Raw genomic sequence first — 26,505 nt, 5'->3', positions numbered from 1 at the left:
CCTTGGAAAGACCCACAGAGCACTCCTAGCACATTCCCGCCCTGCTAAGTTGCTTATCTACAAATGAGATCTGCTGTGCCAGGTGTCCCTGACTCAGTCAGGCTAGGTGGGGACCCATAGCAACCCCCTAGCAGCCACCAATCAGCATGAGACAGGGAAATACCTGGGATGCCAGATGACCCTCCCAGTAGTTTATGGTATTGGGAAACCATGTAATTCAGCATGAACACCCCTCTTGGCTTAAACCAATCAGTTCAAATGAATACCCCTTTTGTAGCAACCAATCACCCCTACCCAACCTGTTCCCGCTAGTGAATGTGCTAATCATGTTTTAGAGTTGTTATTTGATTTTCCCGAGGTGTGTGATGATTTGCTAAAAGATGATATGACTTATGTGGGGGTCCCTGCCTTCTCCAAAGAATGTATAAAACTGCTGCAAACCCTGGGCTCGGGGCCTCTCAGCGTCACCAGTTGCTGTGTTGCCGCAGTCCGGCGGCTGGCTGTAGCAAAATAACCGGGGGGTGACTAACAACTTGCATAGATTGATACAGCAGGAGTGGGAGCCGTTTATTGCAGGACAGGAGCAGTATTTATACATTCCACACAGCTTATCTAATTAACATAAACTAGATACATCAGTCAACCAATCAGGAATCTCCACACTTAATGGCTTGCTTTTGTTACTTCTCAAACCACTCCCTCTAGCATTTTGCCAGGCGCCATCCTGACTTGTTTACAGACTCTAACATTTCCCCCTTTTGTTTGATTTAAATAATGACCATAGTGGTTTTTACATAAACACCACAAATAATCTGCTACAAGCAGAAGGGGAGGATACAAAATGTCACAATACCAAGCCAATTGATGGCTTCATGCAAGAAGCCCTTGGAAAAATTATACCAGCAATGACACCGTTAGCAAAGATACCGAGTTCCAATTTGTTGTAGATTACAGTTTGTTGTCTCAGTCCAGGTAAAGCAGTGTCTCAATAGATTAACTCACAGTCCAGGTAAATCACAGTCCAGGTAAGTTCTGCAGGCAACTAGCTTGATCCGAAGTCTCGCCCGTTTCTCAGCCGAAGTCTCATCCGGTTTTCAGCAACACTGGAAATTCTTCCACCTTCGTCTTCACCCGCACTGGGAGGAAGGCAGGAACTCCGGATGGCTAAAGAAAATCCTGTAGCATTGCACTAAGAAAACAACCTTCTGAACAATTTAGTACATTATCTCAAGGTTTTTTTTGCATTTGAAATAAGCATTAATAGTGCTCATTACTCATCAGCTTCCAGGTGTGGGAGAACCATTGTAGTTAATTGGCATTGAAAATGACCAAACATCAGGGACACCAGTAGTGTCTTCTGCTGGCTGTAGTGCCTGGGCAGCTCCAGATGGCCCTGGGGAGTGTCCCGGACTCAAACTGCTACTGGGCACAGGGAGTAAGAGCCTGCGAGACTGTGCCTCCAGGTCAGGTCTAGATTTGGGCTCTAGATTTCGGCAGTGGAAGAGCCAGCTCCCCGGCCAGGAGGCGGGGAAGGGCCAGTCGCCGCCGCCTCTTGGAAAATCCTTGCTGGGCTGTGACCGGCTTGCACACTCAGCAGCAGCCTCTCCGCTTCATGCACCCTCCGGTAACGAAAAGTATTTAGTAATAATCTGCCACAGTCTGGCTGGGCACAAATGCCGCAGTCTGGCTGGGCACACAATCACGAGCCACCACACAGCTTGTAGATTCAAACAGCAACTCTTTATTCCCGAACTCACACCAGCCGTCTACAATCACGTTCTGGGGAAATCCACGTTCTCTGCCCAAATCCACCTTCTCTCCCAAATTCCCCTCCACTGGGCTTCTATCTCCAAAATATACTGTCTGAATCCCATGAGAACTCAAGGGGAACTCAGGCAGCAGGATACGCCCTATTCCCAGCAGGAATAATCTTAAACCTTAAACCTGGAACCTAAACTGGGAACGCCCTAAACACGATTATCTTAAAACCGGGAACACCCTAATCTGCCTTGGTCCTTGAGCAAGGTCACGTACATTCAATGTCGCTGCAACATGTCAGCAACATGGGGTACGCTGGCAAGGAAATTGTCATACCTACTTGGCTAATGGCTCCCAGCATCTCCCCCCTTCTGATTAATTAAACAACAAGCAATGTGGCTTAAGGACCGTGCCTGGTAGGTTGTCCAATTCAACATATGGTTCTTACCCGTCATCGGAAAACTGACCTTTAGGCGTCAGCCTCCTGTCTTAGGCTGATACCACTGCAATTGAATCATACCCGTCACTGACTACCGGTCCAGCATACAGCCATACTTGTGGATAGGTCTATGCACCAGTGGGGGGGTGAGGTTCTTTGCCTCACCTCTGTTGGCCCCCAAATTTGGCCTTGGTGCCAGTGGGGGAGTGAGGTTAATGTGGCTTATGGACCGTGCCTGGTAGGTTGTCCAATTCAACATATGGTTCTTACCCGTCATCGGAAAACTGACCTTTAGGCGTCAGCCTCCTGTCTTAGGTTGATACCACTGCAATTGGATCATACCCGTCACTGACTACCGGTCCAGCATAAGCCATTGGCCCCCAAATTTTAGACCATCACTAGCAGAAGGCAGGAGGATACAGAAATGCCACGACACCAAGCCAATTGACGGCTCCTTGGGAAAAATTGCATCACTGGTGACACCATCAGCAAAGATATGTCAGCACTACCACAATTAACATGGGGTGCGCTGGCAAGGAAATAAAAATTGCATCACTAGTTAATCACTGTCGCAGATGTAAGAATGGCCAAGCTGGAGTTCTGGATATCAGCTGTTATGGATTTGAGTCAAATCATCTTCTTTTCCATCTGTAGAAATTGTTTTAGTTAATCTCTCTGGAATCCAAATCGGCTGTTCTCCCTGTGGAAACACACAAACAGACCCCCGACTCCAGACAATCACTGGGTCAGGACCTTTCCATTGTCCTGTTAGAATATCTTTCCAAAGTACTTTAGGCTTATGTACATTTTTTGGATACATATGCCTTTCCGCAGCACTAAGTCCTGATGAATCCAAATTTAAAAAGTTTAGAGTAAAAAGCGTTATTTTAAGTTTATCTTTGGGGGATATATACCCCCTTCCAATTCCCTCTTTTTGCTTTAATAAGTATATGTCTGTATCTAATAGTTGTCTTAGCTTTTTGTATTTTCTATCTGAAATACCTTACTTGACATTTTCAACCATTTTTATCTTATTTCTATCTTTTAATTTTTCCCCCCTAAGGTTTGTACATTCACCCTTAGTTGCTTTTTTTCCTCCTAGTTTTTTTTCTTCCTATTTTGTGGGTTTAAAATTATTGTCTTCCTACATCTTTTTTTATCTTTCTACATCTTCTTTATCTTTATTCTTTTTAACTTTCTATACTTCTGTCTTTAAAGTTTTTCACTTCAAATTTTTAATCTATCTTTCTACATCTTTTCTCTTTTTTTACCTTTCTGTACTTCTGTCTTTAAAGTTTTTCACTTTAAATTTTTAATCTTCTTTATCTAAATCTTTTATCCTATTATCTTCCCATTTTTTAAGTAATGCCTTTAAGATTAACTAGGCTTCGAATGATGCAATAAAGCAATCTTTTTTCCGCCATGAAGGTATCTCGACCACCTTCAATTTAACCTTTTAAAGCCTTTTAATTATCATCTATACTGTACTTTTAAATGTACTTTTTCACCACCTACAACTTCACTCTTTTAAACGAGGCTTAGATTCTGTTTAAATCGCTTTAATGTTATTTTACATGGCTGCCCTTCAACCAAAGGCTTTTTTTTTTTAACTCCATTGAGAAGCTTTGTCTCAATCTGCCATGTACAAATACCTTTTTCTTCTTTCTTCCTTTCTCAAGCTTTTAAATTAAGTCTAGTTTCCTCAAAATTTTTTTTAAATGGCATTTTACAACTTTTTACTTTACCACAGAGATTATCTCATCTAGAAACATTTCTTTTTCCTTTAACCTTTTATATTAATATATATTCCCACATCTTGAATCTTTTTATCTCTTTTTTAACTGTTAACCCTTCTTATAAATTTACATTCTGAAACAACTCTTATAAAATTTCTGATTTAGACAAATTACTCCACTTTAATAAGATGAAAGACTTTCATGTTTTTTTTATGATACTATAATACTATAATTGAAACCCAACTGAAACTTCTTATACTCTTTGTATATAAATTACACATGATAGAATCTTAACTCTTAGTAACCTTGTTTTAGCAAAGACACAGACCAAAGCAATATTAAACGTTTTTTCCATTCACCAATTTATGAAAACACACATGCTTAAATATATTACCTTATGTAACTTAATAAGTAAAGAGTGGTTGATGTTTCAACATTTTAGCTTTGTAAATTAATCAGATGTCTGTAAAAACCAAGATCTTAGACAAATGTAGTAAACAGAACTAGTCATCTCTTTCTTGAAGAAAAATCCTTCTACAGGATACCATGATGGTCCCATTGATATACTTAATAACTTGTCTTTAAAAAGCCATTGGCTACATTTTTGTATTGTATCAACATATGCCCTAATGGTTCTTGGTCTCACTGGGGTGCCTCCTTCCTCTAACAATTTCTCTTGCTCGGAGGCGAACAAATTCAAACCTTGAGTCACCCATTTTCCCCAGTTTGCCTGAGAAAGTTCTAGGAACAGGCAACTTGAAATAAAAACAAAATAAATCAAAACAATAACACATTGTTTTTTGAAATGTTCACCCATTCTATCTCTCTTCCTCAAGGGTGAGAAATTTCACTTACCTCTAAGCTTCAGAAGTTCCCCGTACGGGCCACCAAATGCCACAGTCTGGCTGGGCACAAATGCCGCAGTCTGGCTGGGCACACAATCACGAGCCACCACACAGCTTGTAGATTCAAACAGCAACTCTTTATTCCCGAACTCACACCAGCCGTCTACAATCACGTTCTGGGGAAATCCACGTTCTCTGCCCAAATCCACCTTCTCTCCCAAATTCCCCTCCACTGGGCTTCTATCTCCAAAATATACTGTCTGAATCCCATGAGAACTCAAGGGGAACTCAGGCAGCAGGATACGCCCTATTCCCAGCAGGAATAATCTTAAACCTTAAACCTGGAACCTAAACTGGGAACGCCCTAAACACGATTATCTTAAAACCGGGAACACCCTAATCTGCCTTGGTCCTTGAGCAAGGTCACGTACATTCAATGTCGCTGCAACATGTCAGCAACATGGGGTACGCTGGCAAGGAAATTGTCATACCTACTTGGCTAATGGCTCCCAGCAATAATCTTTTGCTGCAACTTTTTTTCTGATAATCCTTCTTCTTCTGAACTTTCTTTTTCTTTCTGACTAGAGTTCCTGGGCTCTTATCAACACATGCCCTAACTATTCTTGGTTCCACTGGGGTGCCTTCTTCCCTTAGTAATTTACTTCTCACCCCTTCCATATTTTCATCACAAAGACAATACACTGAGACAAAACAAGACACAAACATACTGTATCAATCTTCTCCATTTTCTCGAAATGGCCATTTTTCCTCTCGCCCTAGCTGCCTAGGGACAAGCAGATTTGCTCCCGTCCTATCTATGGACGGGCAGCTTTTTTTTTTGTCACTTACCCCCGAGTGTCCCGGGGCTCCCGTAACGGGCCACCATCTGCCGTAGTACGGCTGCAGCAGAATAATCAGGGGGTGAGGAATAACTTGTGTATGTTGATACAGCAGGAGTGGGAGCCGTTTATTGCAGGACAGGAGCAGTATTTATACATTCCACACAGCTTATCTAATTAACATAAACTAGATACATCAGTCAACCAATCAGGAATCTCCACACTTAATGGCTTGCTTTTGTTACTTCTCAAACCACTCCCTCTGGCATTTTGCCAGGCGCCATCCTGACTTGTTTACAGACTCTAACACTGTGTGTGTGTGGAGGACCGAGCTAGCTTGCAATAAACACCTCTTTGCTGCTTACATCGATCTTGGTCTCTGGTGGTCTTTTAGAGGTCCCGAATTCGAGCATAACAATATGTGTCTGCTCAAAGTCAAATAACTTGGTATAGGATGGGAACAGAGATTCTCCCAAGATTGAGGGGAGTGGGGTGGGGAAAAGAGAAAGGGGGAAAATGTCAGTTTTAAAATAAACCATAATGGGGCTGGGGTTGTGGCTCAGAGATAGAGTGCTCGCCTAGCATGTATGAGGTACTGAGTTTGAACCTCCCACCACATAAAAATATTGTGTCCACTATGATTTAAAATTTTTTTAAAAAAATTTAAAAAACCCATAATGACAGAAAAACAAGGATTATGTTCAAAGCATGAGGCAGACTTCTGTTACATTGAGATATTGAGATTTATTTTAAGAAATTGACTCAAGCAGTTACTGTAAAGAGCAAGTTCAGCTCTTGTAGAGCTGCAGGTTAGCAATTGCAGCAAGAGTTGATGTTGCAGTCTAGAGTCTGAAGGCTGACTGGGAGCAGTATTCCTTCCTCCTTTTCCCCCTTTTCTCTTAAGGCTTTTAACTGATTGAATGAACTCTACCCACTGCTTTACCCAAACTCTGCTGATATAAATGTTTCAGTTCTTAAAAATAACTCTGGCAGGGCTGGGGTTATGGTTCAGTGGTAGTAGAGCACTAGCCTAGCATGTGTGAGGCACTGGGTTTGATCCTCAGCACCACACACACAAAAAAAAAACCTAAATAAAACAATACCTCATTCCATAGTAACATATTCAAATATATTCTAATTTCTAATTTTTGTTTGCTAGTTTTTTTTTAATGATTTTGCCTCTATGTTCATTGGTGACGTGATCCTATAATTTTTTTTCTTGTATTATTGCCATTGGGTTTTGGGTTTTGATATTATACTCTGAAATAACAGTTGTAAATTTTCTGGAATATTTTGTATAAATAGGAGTTACTGTTTTTCATTAAGATATCATAGAACTTGGGGCTGGGGCTGCTAGCTCAGCGGTAGAGCGCCCACCTTGCACGTGTGAGGCACTGGGTTTGATCCTCAGCACCACATGAAAATAAATAAAGATATTTTGTCCAACTATAACTAAAAAAAAGTAAAGAAAAAAAAGATATCATAGAACTTGCCAATAAAATTGTCCCACAATGGAAATTACATTTTATGAAAATTTTGTTTAAATTTCTGTTTCTTTTTTTTCTTTTTTGATATCAGGGATTGAATTCAGAGGTGCTTAACCACTGAGAGCCTTTTAAAAAAAATTTTTTTTATTTTGAGACAGGGTCTTACTGAGTTGCTTAGGGACTCACCAAATTGCTGAGGATGACTTTGAACTTGTGATCCTTCTGCCTCAGCATTATCAAGCCACTGGGATTTCAGGCATGTAACACCGTGCCCAGCCTCAATTTTTCATTTCTTCTAATGAAATTTAGAAAACTCAAGGCAAATCTCACAATTTCTGACATTGACAATCTCCTAAGTGGCCACTGAAAATATTCTCCAGTTTACTCATTTATGTAAGCATCTTTTTTTTTTTTTTTGATGGCTAACCTCCAGTATGGCCCTAATCCTACCCTTGTGTAATTTCCTCCATTTCCATATCCTACATTGGGAGGAACCGAGAACCCTACCCACATGTGAGTGAGCCATCTTGGAAACAGATTCTACAGACCTAGAAAATCTTCCCAGGATGTTAGAGTCTGTAAACAAGTCTGGATGGCGCCTGGCATTTTGCCAGAGGGAGTGGTTTGTGAAGTAATGCCAGCGAGCCATTAAGTGTGGAGATTGGTTGACTGCTGTATCTAGTTTATGCTAATTAAGATAAGCTGTGTGGAATGTATAAATACCCCTCCTGTACTACAATAAACGGCTCCCACTCCTGCTGTATCAATCTACACAAGTTGTTCCTCACCCCCGGTTATTTTGCTGCAGCCGGACTTTGGCACCAGGACTGAAGCGCAGTAGACCATAACTATAAGCTCATGAGACACCAGGGCCCCAGTTATTCAATTAAACCACTCCTGAGGTCCTGACCCACAGAATGTGTAAGATAATAAAATTCTTTTCCAACCAAATAAAATTTAGAGTGTTACTCAGCAATAAATAACATTTATATTAAGTGTTTTTCAAAAATTTACATTTTGAAAGAATAATCTGGTGAGATTGTATAATAAAATTGAAGTGAAAGAGGAACCAGAGATGGGTAAGTGAGAAATGAAAGATGGATACCAGGCCGAGATACATGATAGTTTAATTCTCAGAGCTGACAAATAAAGAACAGCTCTCTATAGGAGAGAGAGGCCCGACATGTTCAGGTGTTCAGCTTTTGTAGGGTAGGGGTTTGGAGTAGGAGTTGTGTCACTGTGGGATAGGCTGGGGGTGCTTGGGTCAGAGCTAGGCAGGTGGGGAATAGCATGGAATTGGCTTAGGTTGATGTTACCATGGGGCTTTCCAGAGCAAAGGGGTCCTGTCCTTCTGGGATTGGCTTAGGGTTATGGTACCAGGGGGTAGGTCACTAATGGGGGTGGGAGGATTTCGTGTGAGAGGAAGTACAGGAAAGCCAAACTTATCACAAAATGGCCATTAACATTTAAGATGGCTGCTCAAATGTTAAATCAATACCCTATAAAATTACTCTGGCATATCTGCTTATGAATAATTTTGTGACTTAGAAAAAGCTGTTTAATTTCTATAGCCTGTCTCTCTCTCTCTCTCTCTCTCTCTCTCTCTCTCTCTCTCATATATATATACATATATATATAATGTATATAATTTTTTTTAGTCTATTCCATATATGGAAAGCGTCTAGTGCTTGGTATATAGTTAATGTAATTTAACATTGTTTCTTGTTCAAACAACAGCAACTTCATTTACATGTGGCTCTTAGCTAAACAATCATTACTTACACAGAGAAAATTTTAATCTAGTTCTCTCAAGATTCCTGAGTGTTATCACAGATTGCGTTCCTTGAAAAGCAAATAGCAATGCTACAATAAAATGCAAGCCTCTTCACTCACATTTCTCTTTTTATTCTCGCAGGAAAATGTGAAATCCTATGGGAAATCTGTCCATTATGTCTTAACCTCCAGAAGGCCACACCCGCTTCAAACTATCACTGGCAAAAAACAAAATGACAGCAACAACAACAACAACAAAAACCACCCATAATTGATTTAGACCACTCATTAGTTAGGCAAACGGTCTACTATTAAATTTAGGTCTCCTTAGCAATGGAAAGGGGGTGAGAAATGCTGGTGTCATCTTGTCAAGACAGCTTTTCCAGCCTCATCTTCCCCTTGCTCCTCCTGGTATCCTTAGTGTTGCCACGCTTCCCCTTACACTACCTCCTTAGCTCTACCCTGATTTCTACTAGGCATTCCGTGTCCATCCTTCCTGATTGCTCACAGGTCACTGTATCTGAGGTCTTCCTGAACTCTCTAGGCAGAGGTCAGGTAGAATCACCCCCTCAGCAGAAAATCAAACAACACGCAAGTAGAGCTCCTCAATCTCAGAACACGTTTCTGCTTCATTCTTGGCTTTTCAATCCGAAGAATCAGAGCAAGACCCGAGGAGTCTTGGTCTGGATTTGATTTGTGTTGCGGATCACGAGGCTGCGGGAGGCAATCTAACATCTTTACCCTTTAACCCTCCCAGTTAAGAGAGTGAAACAAGTTTCTATGTATCATCATCATCGTCATCATCATATCATCATCATTTTAGCAGAAATCTTTCTTCCATTGGCTCCTCTTGTCATAAGAAAAAGTGCAGAGAGGTTTCTGGCGTCCGTCCGAGAAAAGGACGCGAAGATGGGGGAAGGAATTGATTGGCTGCAGTTACGTAAAGATAGTCATCGGTCAAACGTTTTCTGTCTTTCCTGGAAGGATCTATTCTTTATCCTGAAGGTCTTTTTTAAAAGAGAAAGTCACTCTGAAAGGGCGGATCAGGGAGAGTGTTTCTTACTGAGATTTCCGATACTGGGCTGTTGGCGTTCCTTACAGAACGTCAACAAAATGTGGGGCATCAGGTTTCCTCGGTGGCAAAGTTCTATAAAAAAGGAAGATGAAAATTCTAATACTCGCTCACCAAAGAACACATGTAAATATTTAAAGGGAGTAAATGTATTGTATTTCATGAAAGTGGTTTGAAAAGAGGCAATACAGCGTGTCGGGGATGTAGCTCAGTGGTAGAGCGCATGCTTAGCATGCATGAGGTCCCGGGTTCGATCCCCAGCATCTCCAATTCTTTTCCTCGCCATCATTTCTTCTACATTGTAATCACAGCCCATCCATGTAGAATTCGAAAATTCTTCTTCTCCCGGTGCTTACATATAGCTCTAGCTATGTGTAGTCTTTTAGATTTTTAAGTTTTGTTAAATTTCATTATTCTCTGTCCTCAGCAGCTTTTACAGGTGGTGATCCACAAGGGAAAACAAGAATAATTTTTGACGGTGTTCCATGGGGAAAAAAAAAGATTTACATTCAATTATATAAATATAAATGTTAAATTAGAAAAGTTTGTGAATGAATTAGTGTTTTCACTCGGTTTTGGTGCAGGGGTGGGATGGGGGATGGGCGGTTAGGCTGAGCGCTGGTCTCAGGTTTCACATTTCCAGGCTCCTGGAGAGATGATGGATTTCACACAAACTCTCCGGAAAGAAAATGCTCTATTCCAGGCCTGACTATATGCAGTACTGGGTAAATTGATCTCAAAAGGCGGCAGTTCTCTCAGAAACCAAACACAAAGAAGTGATATAGAAACGTTTCGACACAGATTTTTTTTTTCTTCTTTCCCAGTTACTGCATTTTGTCAGTAATTTCACATCATTTTGGATGTGACCTCTTTTTTAATTTCTATATTTGCCTCACTGATTCTCAAACTGCTCACTTCAATTCTTCCTCCCAAGAAAAAACAGGTTCAGTTTGTAAAACTGGAGCTTTTACGTTATTCATTGCGAGTATGGCTTTCTCGGGCTAGCTCTTTTGTCTCTTTAGTGGAAGGTCTAGTCCCCTTTGGGAAAGGGGCATATCTTTTTTTTTTTTTTTTTTAATCTTGGAGCTTCAACCTCAGCTTCCAGCTAGTGACACCCTGTCGCATTAACAAGTAAAGGACATTGACAGAACTTCCTGTGTTCTCCTTTTTCCCACTTGGCCAAGACTTCAAGCAACTTCAGTTAATAAGCAGTTTCAGCCTGCCTGCAGTGAACTCAAATGCTTAATGGACATGAGGGTCGGGTATTAAATTCTTAAAAAGTATTAATAACTACCTATTGTCTTTTATGTCAGAACTCTAGATGGCCATAGGTGTACCCAGTGCTTGTGCCACCTGCCTCTCCAAGGAAAACCAAAATTAAGGTGTGGGCCTTAGACTGGGTGTATGAAACTGTGATGCCCTGAAATTTAGCTTCTATTAGCATCTGTTACCTCCAGATTAAATCACCCTGTGCCGCAATTATTGAACAATTGCTCTCACCAATAACTATTACAGGCCTATAATTATTACAGGTCTGATGTAGCTTTAAAGACATTAGAACACTCTGAACTAAGTAAAAAGTAGCAACCATAGCATCTATCAACAGATGCTATGGCCAATGTGGAAACCAATACAGAATGTTTTCTTTCTGGTTTCTGGCTTTTTCATTGTGCTGTATCACCCACAGCCTAGGCTAGACCTTGTGAAATACCAGTTCCACCTAGTAAACAGTATCAAATTGTAATTATTCCTTATGCCTTCCCTTTCATTCTTTCCACCTTTCCTTTTGTTGTCACATCAAGGTCATCGCCAGATTATGATCAATTGCTCAAAGATTATTTTTTGAAATTTCTGTTTCTGACTACACAGAAAGACTTCTTTTGAAATGTAGCTACAATACAAGAAAAATGTCCAAATTTATTTCGTCCAGTAGGGTGTGTGCCCTATGTGATGAAAGGACTCGGAGGAGACAGAAGTCAATATAGTTTTCCTAGTCTCCAAATTTCATTCAACAAGAGCAGTGATTCTCTAACTTGGCTGTATGTTGGAATCACATGGAGAGTGCTGACTTTTTCTTATACTTGGATCCCTCTTTGAGGGATTCTAGTTTGTCTGTATGTAACCTGGTTATTGGCATTTTTAAAGCCCCCTCAAACAGGTGTTTTAAATATGCAGTCAAGGCTGAGAATCACTGGTTTAGAAAGTCTCCCTTAAATTATCTCCAAATATCCAAAAAGGCAGAAGAAAACATTAGAGAGGTATATTTGCAAGTTTATTCCTTTCTCAGGCTGAGCTTATCTAGAGAGACTATTGGCTACTAAAGTAGTCAAAGACATGTTATGTCCCCAGATAGTTTTTTAAATCAAGGACAGAGGAAGTAATCAAAGGGATATAAAAATTTCTTCACATTAGTCTTGCCTAGTTGAGAGAAGCTTTTATTTATTTATTTATTTATTTATTTTTAATTCTATCATGATTGTCCTAGGACTATAAACTCAAAATTTCTACTTTCTGAGATCTCTAATTTGCAAAGCTATTCACTGGGAAAAAAAAAATAGTCCATGCAATAATTCAAGGCTTTCTGGCACAGAAGAGATATACCCTCAACCGTGCTTCCCCACATTTAAAATTGAGGCTATCTGTTAATGGGATGATGGTCTTGGTTTAATCATTAAGCAAAGAATATAGTAAGTTTCCTGAAATAAATTTATTTCATGGAAGAGTTGACATTCATAACTTGGGACTAAGTCTTCATGTTTTATCACATGACTATGGATCCCTGATAGGAAAATAAAAATACTTTAAACAATATTTCAAGAGGTTATCATTTTAATTAAATAAAGCTTAATCTCATTTTCTGTAGTTTTTTTCCCTGCCCAAAGACTATTAAATAAAAGCAAAAGGTAGGAAAATAGAATGAGACAGACATTATTACACTATATACATGTATGATTACACTACTGATGAGAAGTTGTGCTCCATTGTGTACAGTGTGTCAAAATACATTCTACTGTCATGTATAACTAATTAGAACAAAATTTTTTAAAAAAGAGAAAACAATAAGTGCCACAGTCTGGCTGGGCACAAATGCCGCAGTCTGGCTGGGCACACAATCACGAGCCACCACACAGCTTGTAGATTCAAACAGCAACTCTTTATTCCCGAACTCACACCAGCCGTCTACAATCACGTTCTGGGGAAATCCATGTTCTCTGCCCAAATCCACTACCACTGGGCTTCTGTCTCCCAAAATATACTGTCTGAATCCCGTGAGAACTCAAGGGGAACTCAGGCAGCAGGATACGCCCTATTCCCAGCAGGAATAATCTTAAACCTGGAACGCCCTAAACCCGATTATCCTAAACCGGGAACACCCTAATCCGCCCTGGTCCTTGAACAAGGTCACCTACATGCAATGTCACTGCAAAATGTCCTATTTCCACGAGTCCTTCCACTAAGCAACATGGGGTACGCTGGCAAGGAAATTGTCATACCTACTTGGCTAATGGCTCCCAGCAAATAAGTAAACAAATAGAAAACCAATAGAGTAGAGGAATGGGAACAGGGGGAGGGAGGAGGGAAAGGAAAGTGGAAGTACTGGGACAAAAATGGAGCAAATTGTATTCCACGGATGTATGATTATGTCAAAACGAACATTATGTGTAACTATAAGGCACTAATAAAAACTTTTTTAAAAAATTTTAAATGCACTTTTTAGTTGTAGATATACACTATACCCTTATTGTATTTATTTATGTGGTGCTGAGGTTCAAACCCAGTGCCTCATACATGCTAGGCAAGCACTCTACCACTGAGCTACAGCCCCAACCCCACTAATGAAGATATTTTTTAAAGGGGGAAAAAAAATAAAGAAGCCTGTTTCATAATAACATAGAAATGAACAGAGCTGAAAATCCTTCTAATTGCTGATATTTATTTCTTAGCATTTAAAAGAAAGGCTACAAAGACTCCTATTTACTAGCAATGAAACTCCTGTGAGCCTACCCTGAATTTGACTCCATTTAGTAGTTTTTCAAAATCCTTGTGACTAGAGAAAATTAGCTCTGAATTAAGGTCATTTAGTGAAGAATACAATGTATCCTTTCATTACAAGGAGAAATGAGATACAGCAGATCTACATTGTACTGTATGGAAATCCTTGCACAGTTCATTCTTAGGTTGTGGCCAATGAGCTCTCAATAATTTGAAAATAAAATATATATGATATAGTTTTTTTTTTTTTAACTAACCTCTCTTGTTACTTGACTACATTGGACCTCCTTCAAAAGGAGAACTACCCAGGTCTCAGGAAAGAAGCCAATGAGAGCATTTCTCCTCACAAGACATTTGTAACCAGGGTGCATTCCAGGAAACCTAACATCAGGAAAATGTGTCAAATACAGAAGAGTTTAAACATCAGCAAAGGAAATCTGGCAGTGCTTGGCAAGAATCTCTGAAATATGAAATAAGTTACCACCTGTGGTCACCTGGAATGAATGTCCCACTGGAGGGAAGACTGGGGACAGAGTGGCCCTGCCCTGTAATAATGTAAAGGGCATAAAAAAGGAATGGTGGGTGGAAACATTATATGTTATGCATTGAAAATGTTAAAGAAAAAAATCCTAAATACCTCAATTATTTACTCAAGGCATCAGTGGAAGTCTCAGACTGTGACCATTAAAAAAGAAAAAAAATCAACAAGGTTGACAAAACACTAATAAACTAAATAGACAATTCACAAAATAATACAAATGGCCAGCAAGTCTGTGACAAGATATTTAATATTTATAGCAAGGAAGGAAATGAATATCAAACTACACTGAGATTTCATCTCACTCCACTTAGAATGGCAGCCTTCAAGAAAACAAATAATAAGAAAAGCCAGAAAGGGTATGGGGGGAAATGAACTGTTGATGGGATGGTAACTTAGTACAATCACTATGGAAACCAGTATGGAGTTTCCTCAAAAGACTAGGAATGGAACCATTATCTGGAGCCACTATAGATCCAGCTAACTAGGATAAATATTCCTTGATATTTATGTTAAAGAATCGGAGTACGAATACTATAGTGATTTATATTGAAAGACCCGCCGATTCCCTGTCCAAGAAAGACGCACGAGGCACTGGCTGCAAAAGCAAGAGGCGATTTATTGATACACAGGCGCCTGCGGGTGCTCAGCGAAACCTCAGCCGGAGCTTCGGTGAACTGGCACACCGGGCTTTGGGGTACAGATCTTTTATAGGGTACAGTGGTCAGTTTCCCTCCTAGCACAGTAACAGGTATCTCATTGGCTCTTTTGAATCCAGCATATAAGTCACTTAAAGGGTAAACTTGTTTTTCACTATAGGTTCCTGGAAAAACCACATAAAAACCATTTGTTATTCATTGTATGGTTTTTCATTGTATGATCCCGTTTGCCCAACCGTGCCGGCTCCTTTCCCAACCATCCTGTCCTTTCTTAATCGGTTACACTTAACTGATTTTCTGAAAAATACATCTGACGTCTGTGCAGGTGCGGAAGCAAGCCCTGGTGATTTGTTACTGGGCCTAAAGTTATTGGGCTGGGGTCTTTCAATATCTAACATTATTTGAACCAGCTTTACTGTCTGTCAGTGGATGAATGGATAAATAAAATGTCATATACATACACAATGGAGTTTTGTTCAGCCATAAAGAAGAATGCAGTTATGCCATTTGTATGAAGATGAATGGAACTTGAGAGCATTATGCTAAGAGAAATAAGCCAAACTCAGTAAGTCAAGGTCATATGATTTCTCTCATACTTGAAAGAGAGAAAGAAAAAGGTGGGAGAATCTCATGAAAATCAAGAGACTGATAGAGAAGGGGACTGGTAGGAGAAAGGAGGGGAGGGAATAGAGAGGTGCTGGGGGATAAAATTGACCAAATTATATTGTTCTATGGAGTACATTTATGAATTAGTAACAAGAAATCCCACTATTATGCATTTTAACTGTAATGCACCAAAAAATCAAATTGTTTAAAAATTATAATTTAGTGATATACAAACAAGCCTATGTAATAGCCCCAAAAGGTGTCACAATGAAAGAATGAGTATTTATATAAGTTTGCACAGTTTTTGTTTTTTTTTTAAAGGATGCCAAAACTACCCAATGGTAAAGAAGTCTTTGAAACAGATGGAGAGGTGGCCTATGGCAAGAAGATCTCAAGTTTGAGACCAGTCTGGACAACTTAGGGAGATCCTGTCAGAAAGGAAGGAGGGAGAAAGCCCTTTAGTTCAATTCCTAATACTGCAAAATAGATGATGTTAGAGCAATGAATATACAAATAAAAAAGAATGAATTTGGACCCCCTACCTCACACTATGTACAGAATCTAACTTAAACTGGATCATAAACTTATAGGTAAAATTTTTAAAATTATAAAAATCTTAGAAGAAATCATGAGTAAATCCTTGTAACTTAGAACATCTTGATGTTCTAAGAAACCATTGCTCAGTTTTAAGTACAAGCAACAAAAGAAAAAAATAAATCAGATTTCATCAAAATTACAAAGTTTTATGTTCCAAAGGACCCCATCCAGAAAATGAAAAAAAACCCTAAGAATGGGAAAAGGGAGAAAATAATTTCAAATATACTTGATAAGGAACTTATATCTGGGATATATAAAGAGCACTTATAGTTCAACAATTTAAAAAATGATTCAATTTCGAAATGGCAAAGTATTTGCACAGACATTTTTCCAAAGGTAGGGGGGAACAAATGACCAATAAACAATTGAAAGGGTGCTCAACATCATTAGTCATTAGGGAATGCAATTTGAACCCACAATGGGATACTACTTCACCCTATAACCACTAGGAAATCTATAATAAGAAAGGGGGAGGGGGAGAGAAGACAGAGAAGAGGGTGCAGAGAGAGGGAATACTCACTTTTGGAGAACATATACAGAAGTTGGAATCCACATACATGGTGGAGAGTAAAGAGATCCAGGAGAGGAAGGTAAGGAGAATATAATTTAAATGGTATCTTCTCTTGGTTCTCCTTGACTACACTTGAGGCAAGAATCCAAAATGGTTGGTCTTCTCCAAATTCTTTGAAGGCCTTGCCACTGCACAACTTTTTGATACAGGAAATTTGTTCTAGCTCGAATTATTTCAAACACCCTTCCTCTCCATTCTTATTGCTGACAGTTCATCTTATAGCTCCTTCTCCCATTATCCTGTGTTTAGCCATCGTTAAAAAAAAAAAAAAAAAAAAAAAAAAGATATCTTAAGTTAACACATTCTATTGTGTTCTTATTGCCCACAGAATACTCAGCCTTGTGCCACCTGTAAGAAATAAAAAGCTGTAGGGCTGGGGTTATGGCTCAGTGGCAGATCGATCGCTTGCCTAGCATGTATGAGCCACTGGGTTGGATTCTCAGCACCATGTATCAATAAATAAAATAAAGGTTGATTGACAACTAAAAAAAAAAAAAAAGAAAGAAAAAAAGCTGTAAAGAAATCAAAGACAGGGGCTGGGGATGTGGCTCAAGTGGTAGCGCGCTCGCCTGGCATGCGTGCGGCCCGGGTTCCATCCTCAGCACCACATGCAAACAAAGATGTTGTGTCCGCCTAAAACTAAAATAAATAAATAAATATTTTAAAAAAAAATCAAAGACAGAAGCAAGGTGTAGGAGCAGAATGGAAGAAGGTTTCTGGCCCAAGCTGCCAGCTTTATTTATCAATAGGTTACATTAGGTCATTGACATTAGTAGTCCATTATTGTTCATTTGTTATTAGGCAGGTTACAGAGTTAGCAACATTATGCAGCTTATTCCTCAGTTACGTTCTGCAGTTACAATATGCAAAGTTAGGAGCTTTGTGTAGCTCTCCAGAAAGTCCATTTTCTGAAGTTACCCTTAGTGGGGCAGCCCAGGAGCATCCAACTTAGTGAAACATTGTAGTTACCTGGTAAGCAAGTTCCTTTACTCCCAGGAGCTATGTGTCTGAGATCAAGATTGAGGCGGATAAGACTAGCACAGAGCCTCCTCATGCAGGGCATTTCACATGTATTAATTATCTTACTAGTTCCTGGGGGAAACTGCAGAATATTCCAAATGCGGAAAACAGGGTGCCTGTTACCTTCCAGGAGTTTGCTCACTAGAGGAATGCTGTCCTGTACATTTTCACAGCCAGAATCCTTACAGCCACCAAACACTGAAATTGCAAACTGATTCTCTATCTCCTCTTTATCCTGCCTTCTCAATAAATTTCGTGTTTCCCTCTCCTCATTCTAATAGATGCAAGAAGACATTAGTCTGGGGAATGAGTCACCAGTTTCTTTCATCCATATATTCTCAATCCTTCAAGTGCTTTTCTAGGCTCCCCTTACTTGGCTTGCAGAAAACTGAACAGGGCTAGCATTTTTGCGTGGAATTGGTCTGGTGTTTCCTGTGATTTATTTACTCTTTCAGTTTACTCACGCATTTATTTTTTTGAGCATAAATCTATTTCTAGGAGGACTCCATTGGGTTAGTTTTCACTGATTCTGCCTTTTTATATTCTCATGATAATTTTATTTTAAATGCCTTGCTGAACTTTCTACTTTTGGGGTTTGGTCAGATTTATTTTACTACACCTCGACAGATATTCTTTATGTTGGGTAAATACTTGGGATTAACATAAAAACACTCTAGATATATTCAAGTACTACCTGTAAAACATATATACATATATATTTATTTATTAAGCCTGTTTTCAGTAACATTTAAATAAAGTGACATTTAAAAAATTAGTTGAGGGGCTGGGATGGTGGCTCAGCAGTAGAGCGCTCCCCTAGCATGGGTGGGACCCGAGTTCGATTCTCAGCACCACATAAAAAAAATAAAGACATTGTGTTGTGTCCATCTACCCTGAAAGTAAATATTTAAAAAATAAATTAAATAAATAAATTTGAAAAAAAATTAGTTGCAACTGGGCAATGTTAGAAAATTACCTAAAAAGAAGTACCATTATTATGTACTGAACTAGATTACCAGCTGGATAAGTGCTCATCTATGACCTTGCTCTTCTTCTATTATGATATTTATATAATTTATTAACATTTCTTGTTTGATTTTTCTATCCTCTGTGATTATCTTGTACCTGATTGTAGCCACAGAACTAATTTCAATGCCCAATAGAAATTGAAAGACTTTGGAAATCAAGAACCTTATCAGGCCCAGGGTCCTTTGAAATCTTTACTTGAGTAAACAAAATAATTTTTGAATCATCCTTATTGTATTTTTAAGAGGGCAGTGGAAGCTGGATAGGTGTTCAGTGGCATTTGATTGCTTGGTGCACTCCCTCACTCTCTGCCCCAGTTTCTGTTCTAATTAAAAGTGAAAAATTGGGGTTGGGGCCATAGTTCAGTGGTACAGCATTTTCATGGTGTGCTGGAGACCCTGTTTTTGGTCCTCAGCCCTCCATTTAAGAAATAAAGGCAGGGAAGTAGGACAGTTTAAGAATAGTAGTTATAACTTGGAAATGTTTTTCAATTAGTTAATATTTACAGTAAGTGTAAATATTACACTTGCTTAGTATCTGGATGGCCATCTTAAGTGACAGCCATTTTAAGAAAAAGTTCTGCTTTCGGGCCCATGGGCTTTCTGAGAAAGATTCAACACTCGCTCATACCAATCCCACGCTTAATCCCTGGCATTAGGACCCATTTGGCTCGGATCTCTGAGCCTGCCCCATCTTTTATGGTTTCAGGACTTTTTCCTGAAACCCAAGCCTGTTTTGCCTCTCTCTGTCTATGGAGACATGTGCCATTATTTGTCAGCTCTGACAAGTAAACCCTTGTGTGTATCTCTGCCTGGTCTCCTTCTTTCATTTGTTGCTCGCCGGTCTCTCGGTTCCTTGCTTTCCTTTCAGTAAACACTCCTTATCCGCGGGTTCTGCATCAGGGGATTTAAGCAATCCTGGACAGAAAAATATTCGGGGAAAAAAATTGAGCCTGTATTAAAACGTGTGCAGATTTTTTTTCTTGTCATTATAAACAACTGTTTACACAGAAGTTACATTGAATAGGTATCACCAGTAATCGAGATGATTTCAAGTATACAGGAGGATGTGCTGAGGTTATATGTAAAGACCGCTTAAGCATCCGCGAATTTTGATGTTCAAAGGGGTCCTGAGACCAATCCCCTGCAAACACCGTCAGATGACTGTATTTAGCCTCCACAAGTGAGGATCCATGGGGAAAAACATGTCTTGAAGAACCAAAAACGAGGAAGGCAGAATGGAGGAGAAGTAATTTCCCTGGCCTATGACGCCTCTCCAACGCCTGAGGGTATTGGTTCCCATCTGGGCACTTTCATAAAAGCCGCAGAAACAGAGGTCCTTTCCCTCCTGCAGGGAAGGCTCTTAGGGTTTGAATCCTAAAACGGTTCAGTGAGCTCTGAGCAAGCTGCCTTCTTGCTGCCTCCTACTTTCTCAAGCGGAGTAAGATCTGACAGCTGTTTGGGGAACCAGCGTTTCAGGAATTTTTGCTTTTCAACGCACAAGTGTGCTATCTTCTAACAGCTATGAATATTACTAGTTTGAGAAAAGTCCTAATCGATCTATCTTGCTAGAAAAGCCTTTCATTCCACTTTTAGAATATCCAATCACTGGACGGTTCTGAATTACCTTAACCCGGTGGAAGGTAGAAATTCTTCAGGCCTCACAGATGCTCCATCCTCTGCTGTGAACGCTAGTGTGGGTCTCCACTTTTTCCCATTCCGTGGCTTTATCTGCCTGCGGGGACGTGCTTAGTACATTTTCTATGTAATTACACGAGAGTGGTTATATGTTTTGTTGAGTTTGAAAGAAATGATCACACCTTTATTATAAAATCAATATATTCGAAAAGCCCTTGCATAATAACCCCTATTGGCAAACAGCTTTTCACCTAATGAAGTACAATTCTCTCAGAAAAGGGAGCGAGCAGCCACGTGGCTCTGTGGCTTAGTTGGCTAAAGCGCCTGTCTCGTAAACAGGAGATCCTGGGTTCGAATCCCAGCAGGGCCTTGTTGGCAATACCTTTTCTTAAAAAATTGGGCAGATGGGCACCTTGAATTCAAATCTTAATCTGAAATCAATGTCTTTTTTTTTTATCACAACATTAAACTTACTGTTTAGAACTTTAACCTCTCAGACTTCTCTAAATAGACTACACGCTTAAGTACTATAAGTTTCTATGATGATCTATCTCATGATTACATTGAGATTTAACTGTATTTGGGGGCTCAAGATCAACCATGAGTAGGGAATTTCTACAATACAACTGGAAATTTTAAAATTCAAACCATTTAAAATATATTCTGATGATTTCTCAAACTACAATCTTAAATCATGCATAAGGAAAAATGATCGCAACTCACAGAATACTTACTCTATGGCATTTGTGTCTTTTCTCAAATATTTTTAATGCATAGAAATACTCATTTTACATGCACATTTTATAGAAATTAGGAATGAGAGTGAAGTAACTTACCAATTCTCACTGCCAATAATGAGGCGAGGATGTAACCCCAAATTTCTTATGATCTTAAACATCAAGAAATCTTCCACTGGAAAACAACCCTTGATAAACGAAGAGCTATCACTAGGGATGGAGATGTAGTTCAAAGGTACACTATGTTCTTTGTATATATAAGGCTCTAGGTTCTATTCTTAGTTCTGTTGTATAAGGCTAAATGATGGATCTTAAGCAAATAGAGGCTATTTTAGAAAAACATTTTATTTTCTGACATTGATTCTTATCAGAATCCCTGTACTATATTGATTTTTTTTTTTAAGCGTTGGGGATGAAACCCAGGGCATTGTATATACTTGGTAAGCACTCTACCATTGAGCTACACCCCCAGTATTCACTTGATTTAAATCAGGCCATTAGAGGCAGACAACTAGTTAAAGGTATCATGACTCGGCCACCATGCTAATTCCCCAAAGTTATTCTGGATGTGAGATCACGGAAATATGTTTGGGAAGAAACTCTATGTGGTGCACAAACCCTTCTTAAAGCTGATCTCAAAAGAGTGGAAAATAAACCATCTATTTTAGTTGATATAATTATAAAGCTCTACTCATTTCATCATTTGTCCCCCAAATTATTGTGTCTACTCATAAACAAGGTAAAGAAAGGTGAGCTGATACTTTCTACTCCAACGGATAGCTTACGGGAGAGGGGAGAGACAAATTACTTACATAATAACATACACAATAACTTACGTAATAACAGACATAAATACAGCATCGAGGCTGTGGTGAAATAATGACTAACATTAAGAGAGATTTGGTTTAATCCGGGAGAACAAAGAAGGACAGGCTTCACTTGCCAAGAAAGAGAACAGTACAGAAAAGACAGGTGGAGCATAGATTAATCTAGGCAGAGGGAGTCAGCGAAATGCATGGGACAGGAAGAAAGGAACAAGGGCATGATGAGGATATGAGTCATAAGACTGCAGGAGGACAGGACCAAACCACGTGCTGTTTTTTAATATATATTTTTTTCATTTCTAGATGGACACAATGCCTTTATTTTATTTATTTATTTTTATGTGGTGCCGAGGATTGAACCCAGTGCCTCACACACGCTAGCAAATGCTCTACCAGTGAGCCACAACCTCAAGCCTCCAACATGGGGCTTTTATAGGCCATGTTGGGAGCTTTAATTTTATTTCAAGAGCAACCAAAATCCATGTGGAAATGGGCATGAACACATACTTTTTTCAAAAATTGACTAGCCAAGAAAAAAAATGCAATATTTGATATTTATTCTTCTAAAATATTTTTGCTTTCTTTTTGGAAAATAGATTTGAAATTAAGCAAAAAGAGCAGATCTCAAGCAGTATAAGCAGAGATGCAGAGAGTTTAAATGCAAGGAATACTCAAAAGGAATTGGTATTGAGTTTTAGAAGGAAAAACTCCCCAATATTGAGTCTATTTCTGTAACCTCAAGGGGGACATTTCTCACATGTGACTACTTTTCAAGCCATTGTAAGTGAAAAATTTGGGCAGAAAAATAAGTAGATGCATTCATTATGTTTGCTTAATTATACAACAATAAGAAATAATCCTATCCTGTCTCTCTTTACCTATTTCGATGAATTTGCTGATGTTTTAATGGAGTATTTAGTTTTGCTAATTGAGAATTCTGGAATTTTTAGCTTGTTATTCTGTTTATTATCAGAAGTTCCTAGCTGCCAAAATAAGGTAGTCAGAGGATAAGTTGTCTAAGATCTTTTGAAGCCCAAGGCAGTTATCTAAGGAGCTTAAAAGACCTTGGTAGTATATGCAAACTCAGCAAAGAGCATCTCCCCACTATGTAAACAAAGCAAAGAACTCCTACAGGTTGTAAAGTGAAGGAGCTCTCAATTTAATCCAGAGTTGTTTTCTCCCTTTGGAGAAAGCAAAACTCAATGGCTCTCATTGTGTCCCGACGATTTCGTCGTGTCCCCCTCCCCCCTCTCTCTCTCTCTCTCTCTCTCTCTCTCTCTCTCTCACACACACACACACACACACACACACACACACACACACCTGTGCAAATATAAATGCAGAGAAGGCAATAAAGTAACTGACAATGCACAGGAGGGAAAGGAACTCAAAGCTAACTTTTTCCCATGCTGGGTGGGGATGGAACCTAGTGCCTTGTACATGATAGGCAAGTGCTCAATCACCCAGCTACATCTTCAGCCCAAAACATTTTTAAAATCTTTTTATTTAGATAACCTCAGGCATAATAGACAAGATTTCAACCACCAGACTAAATCCCTAGCTTCTTAGCATGTTGTGTTTTGAATAATAAAGTCTGTATACATGTTCTGGACCCACCATTAACCAAAAGGGAACCTTTGTTAAATGAAGGCTTGACTGTCCTAATGTTTTTCACTCTTTTTCTTTTAACTCCTACTTGTTTTTTTCTTTCTTTCTTCCTTCCTTCCTCCCTCCCTCTCTCTCTCTCTCTCTCTCTCTCTCTCTCTCTCTCTCTCTCTCTCTCTTTCTTTCTTTCTTTCATATCAGGGATAGAACTAGGGGCACTTTTCCACTGAGCTACAGCCCCAGTCCTGACTCCTGCCTACTCTGACCTTTAAAATAATCTTATTTTTACAGAAAAGTATCAAGATTAAGACAAAAATTCCTATGTATTCTTTACCCAATCTTCTCAAATAGAATATTCTCTCTCTAGACACACACACACACACACACACACACACACAGATTTTGAACCATTTGCCATTTGAGAATAACTTGTACACGATGACCCTTCACTTCTAAGTATTTCAGTGTGTTTCCTAGTAAGAAGAGCATTCTCTTGTATAACCAAAATACAATGATCAAAATCAGAAATTAACATTGGTACACTACTCTTATCTAATATACAGGCCTTATTCAGATTTAGTTAATTATCCCTAAAATGTTTCTTTTGGGAAAAGAAAATCTTTGATCAAGGGTTTAGTATCCTTTGATTTATAGTCTTTTTTTTTTTCTTAAAGAGAGAGAGAAACTTTTTAATATTTATTTTTTAGTTTTCGGCGGACACAACATCTTTGTATGTGGTGTTGAGGATGGAACCCAGGGCGCACGCACACCAGGCGAGCGCGCTACCGCTTGAGCCACATCCCCAGTCCCTTCTCTTCTTTTTTGACATTTTTAGAGTCCAGGCTAATTATTTTATGGCTTTTTTTTTTTTTTTTTTTTTTTTTTTTTTGTACCGGCAATTGAACTCAGGGGCACAGAGCCACATTCCCTGCCTTACTTTGTATTTTCTTTTAGAGGCAGGATCTCATTGAATTGCTAAGTGCCTCACCTTTGCTGAGACTGACTTTGAACTTTGATTCTCCTGCCTCAGGCCCCCAAGCCACTGGAATTACAGGCGTGCACCACCACGCCCGGCTGTTTTCTGGAATACTTTTGAATGTGGGTTAATCTACTCTTCCCTCATGATTAGATGCACATCATGTATCACCGGCAGGAATACCAGAGAACTGATATTGTGTGCATCTTAACAGGAGACGTGTCAGTCATCCCATTACCAGTGGTGTTTCCCTGATTGTTTGGTTATGATGGTATCTGCCAAGTTTCTCATACCTTTTCCTTTGCAATAAATATCTTGTGAGGAGATACTTTGAGACTATGTATGTGAATATATTATTATCATTCAACTTTTACCCACTTAATTTGGTACCCATTGAGGATTCTTGCCTGAATCACTTATTGCCAACTGGTGATTTTGTAAATCTGCTATTCATTCAATAATTATATGTTGATTTCCTACTACAAGAAGAGCATTTTCTTTCCCTCCATTTACTTGTTTATTTGTGGGGAATTGTGGGTTCTTATAACCAATTGCTATTGTTTATTTTGATATTTCTTAATCTGCAAAATAATTCAGGTTTCAGTGTAGAAAATAGGGAGCATTCTAAGAATTTTAAGCAGGAAGGAGATAAATTCAGGAAATTGGATTAATATAAAATCATCAGAAGAGATGGAGAAACAACATATGAGGATGGACCTTTGAGTCTAAAAAAAATCTACTAAACTAATCTACAAGGGAAGCTATCAATGAAATTATTGAGAACACACCATTGTAGCTGCAATACAGGAAACACAAAGTTAAGATTAGCAGACTACTTCCTCTATAACTGCATCCCAAACTCATGAGGTGGATGACTGGGCTTGGGAACATGGACTGTGGTCACTGCTTCTGCAGTTACTGTCTCTCAAATCTAAAAACCAGAGACCAGACTAAATCAGAAAAAGTATCCAAAAACTTGCTTGCTATTAAATAAAAAATCCAAAATCATCAGGATGATATTCTGCCTTCTACATCTCAGAGGAGTACATCTAATAATTGGTTCAATCTCAAGATCCCAGGCTGCCCAGGTGTCCAGAAATATACTTTTTAGGTTGTCAGATCTTCCTGTATAGAACGTCAACCAAAAGAAAGTGGGAATGGATGCTGAATGCCAAAATATATCCAACAAAGCTAAACTCTTCTGTTGTTAGAAAGACAATAGGAAACAAAGTTAATAACTTTTTTTTTTTGGTAGCAGCAAAAATGTGTGTGTGTTTTTCTCTCTAGAAGGAGGCTTTTATTGGCTTGTAGCAAGCAGAGGATAAGAATAGTATGAACATCCTGATAGATGGAAAAGGTGGTATATACAATCCAAAATTCATTCATGATATTCATCCATTCTCAGATATTTTAAATATTCATTATTGATGAAAATTAGGATAAGAGGGGGATTTCATAATCTGGTAAAGGTTATTCATAAAAATATACACAACATTTTACTTACATGTGAAAAAATCTTTCTTGTGTGGTGGAAGAGAAGGATTTCCACTTAGTTCTCTGCTCCTCAACATGATACTGAAAGCAACCACAGTGCAATATGCCAGGAAAAAGAATTAAAAGATGTGGAAATTGGCAAGGAAGAAATGATACTTCTTATATTTCAAATGTTATGCAGAAAATCTAAAATAATATACAGATTCATGTTCAGAGTGGGTAAGAGACAAGAGTGTGTTTGCTGAATATGAAATCAACATGCAAATCAGTTGT

General features: G+C 39.0%; 2 non-coding genes across 2 annotated transcripts; both read left to right on the top strand.

Annotated features, from left to right (window-relative positions):
• The first annotated feature begins 10,146 nt into the window (after nt 1–10,146).
• On the top strand, nt 10,147–10,218 carry Trnaa-agc (transfer RNA alanine (anticodon AGC)). Its single transcript has one exon. It is a non-coding gene; the product is annotated as a tRNA-Ala (tRNA).
• A 10,674-nt stretch (nt 10,219–20,892) lies between these two features.
• Nucleotides 20,893–20,966, top strand: Trnat-cgu (transfer RNA threonine (anticodon CGU)). The gene has a single exon. It is a non-coding gene; the product is annotated as a tRNA-Thr (tRNA).
• Nucleotides 20,967–26,505: the final 5,539 nt, after the last annotated feature.

The sequence above is a fragment of the Marmota monax genome, unplaced genomic scaffold (assembly GCF_021218885.2).
Source record: "Marmota monax isolate L192 unplaced genomic scaffold, Marmota_monax_Labrador192_F-V1.1 WCK01_AAM20220418_F8-fsc00280, whole genome shotgun sequence".
Lineage (NCBI taxonomy): Eukaryota > Metazoa > Chordata > Mammalia > Rodentia > Sciuridae > Marmota > Marmota monax.
The sequence above is the reverse complement of the archived record's forward strand: the minus strand, read 5'-3'. Positions and strand labels throughout refer to the sequence as shown.